The sequence below is a fragment of the Charadrius vociferus genome, unplaced genomic scaffold (genome assembly GCF_000708025.1).
Source record: "Charadrius vociferus isolate BGI_N301 unplaced genomic scaffold, ASM70802v2 scaffold1215, whole genome shotgun sequence".
Taxonomy (NCBI): domain Eukaryota; kingdom Metazoa; phylum Chordata; class Aves; order Charadriiformes; family Charadriidae; genus Charadrius; species Charadrius vociferus.
The window spans coordinates 52,459-55,125 of NW_009648537.1; the positions used below are offsets into that span (position 1 = coordinate 52,459).

The 2,667-nt window shown below is 62.4% G+C and overlaps 1 protein-coding gene across 1 annotated transcript in view; it reads left to right on the forward strand.

Moving 5' to 3' along the window:
• Window positions 1-2,667, forward strand: part of SBF1 (SET binding factor 1) — a 54,038-nt gene that overhangs the window by 4,429 nt on the left and 46,942 nt on the right. The window lies entirely within an intron of this gene.

The following is a 2,667-nucleotide window of genomic DNA, read 5'->3' on the forward strand; positions in this document are numbered from 1 at the left end:
GACGGGGCTCGGAGCAACCTGGGCTGGGGGGAGGTGGCCCTGCCCAGGGCAGAGGGGGGACTCAATGGCCTTTACCGGTCCCTTCAGCCCAAACTGTTCTGTCCCACCCAAACCATTCTGTGATTCTATGATCATAGACTAAACCCTTGCAAAACTGATGCTTACAAACTTGGGCAAGGCCTGGGATGTAACTGGTGGGAGAAGAAAAGGTGGCAAAGCAGCACTGATCCGTGCAACGCTGTGGAAAACAAGTCTTGCCGGAGAGACACACGCACACGTTGTCACGAGAGGTTGGTGGTGTTGCTAAAGCTGCTCTCGGCAGTGTCTGCAGAGCCCGGCACGCAGCTCTGCTTTCCTGTGGGATTTCTCTAAACAAACGAAGGGCTGTTGCCCCGGGGAGGCTTAGGTGCAGCTCGGCCGGAGCGTCCACCCGCTCCGGTGTGGAGAGGGGCTGCAGTACGTCCTTCAGGCCAGTCGCCTCCATCGACACCCCCCTCACGTGAGATTCGAGACTTTCTCCTCCTCTGGCGGTCTGCAGCTCGCCCCTGTTCTCGGTGGACACGCAGCAGCGCTGCGATGGGCTGGGTAGGGGCGTGCGGAGCAGCCCCCGCACGCCCCAGCGGCCCGTGGAGCGCCGGCAGCGTGTGCCGTCACCCTGCACTGCACGGGTGGGTCGTACCGCACCCCAGGGCAGAGCACCGGGAGCGCTGGGTCTGCCCACGCCGTGGGGGAAGCGAGTGTGGGGTGAGCATCCTCCCAGCGCGGGTCTGAGGTCGAGCGAGGCACGGGTGACGAGCTCACCTCTCGCACATGCAGATCCACGGAGGTCTTCAGTGCTGCGTGGGGGCCCACAGCTTTGTCTTCCTTTAACTGTGGCACCTTCAGTGTTGCAGAGCACCACGGAACTGCCATGGGTCACAGTTGGGCTGCTTCTGGAGGACCCTTTTTCTAATTACCGGCCAACCTACACCCGTCTCTCACGGAGGATGTTTGTCCTTTCCAGAGGATCTAGCTTGGAACGAGGCAGCGGTTGCGGAGGTGCTGGTGCTTTGTGAACACGTGGCGGCTTTATGGTGACTTCTGCGGGATAAATCGGCCGAGGAGCATTGAGTGCAATCAAACCAGGGTGTGAGCGACTCCAGGGCATGGCCACGTACCCCGGCGGCATGACCCAATCCAGGGTGTCACCTGCCGTGGTGGTGTCACCTGCCGTGGTTTGAAGTGACCCGTGCTCTCAGCAATGCTATTTTTAGGAAGTTGACGTCTTATCCCGTGGCTTGGGAAGAGTCCCGGTGCAGCTTGGCTCTTGGAGCTCAGGTGGGTGTCGGGAGCCTCCTGCACCTCCCGTGCCGGGACCGAGGGCTCCGGTGGTCCCCGCTGAGCTCACACGTTGGGGACAGAAGGTGGTGGAGCCATGCCTGCGCCTGAGCAGCTGTAACCCCGAGTGAGGAGGCTGAAGTGTGTTCGCATTCGTCTTGTGCCATCGTTTCCCTGCACCCATTCAGCGGTGGTGCGGTTGCCTCTGGAAGGGGCTGAGGCTCCTTGGCACAGGAGACGGCACGACCGGGGAGCGGAGCAGAGCCTGTGCCCACCGGTGGTGGTGATGGCGATGTCCTCCTGGGGTTCCCCGCTAGAGGAGCAGCCCAGGGCAGCTGGATTTCCATTTCTCGGGCCTCTGGCTGAGCACACTTGACCCCCGGTGTCTGGCTTGCACGTACCCGTCTCCGCAGAGGAGGTTTGATGCCGCGGTCGTGGAGAGCATCCCTTTGCCCTGGGATGCGGCAGTCGGGCAGTGCTGGGTGGGACCCAGCGGCGAGCTCCTCGAGGGCAGCACCTCCGTGTGCTTTGCTCTCGTCATTTCGGCAGCGAAATGTTCGCACCCAGCGGCGAGCTAGTGGAGGAGGTACTTACCCCGATAGCTGCTGAGCCATACCTCAGGGGGCCGGGCAGGAGGCAGCCCGGTTGGAAATTGGCACCAGGAAGGAGAGGCCGCGGGACGCAGGTTTGCAGGGACATACGTGGCAGAGTCTGGGAATGCCTCCCCTCCCCGCCGCGATGCCCGGGCAGCTGAAGAAGGGCGCTGCGGCTGCTGCCCGGCTCTTACGGCTGTGGCCGCACCGGGCGGCCCCGGGGGGAGAGGAGGGTCTGTGCAGCGGTGTGTGCGTGCACGTGGGGCGTGAGGGTGGGCACGGGGAGCGGTGAACAGCTGGAAAACTTCACCAGTTTGAAACCAGCTTTGATTCGTACGGGTTTGGGCTGGAGCAGCTATTTCTGCAGCTTTCTGCCTGTCCGGCCTCATGGCTGCCTTAGTCTCGTCCTCGGTTTCGCTCAAGTCACCTTGTCCTCAGAGTCCATCGGGCCGCAGCCCCAGAAGTGGCTGAGCTGTCCCGTTCGCAGTGAGGTCCCAAAAGTTTCAGGAATTTTCCACAGCTCCTCACCAGCCAAAGGCAGATACTGCGGAAATACAGAAAAATCCCTTGCGACTTTGAAACCCGGGGGCAGTCCTGGGGCCGCCGGCTGGAATTACCCACCGACCCTGGGGAGGGTGTTCGGAAAGTCCCCAGAAACGGGTAAAACTGTGTTCGGCGCTGCCTGAAGTGCGGTGTTGGCACAGCCTGGGCGGGTGTTTTCCAGCTGCCTGCCCCGAGGCAGGAGTGCCACCTCCCG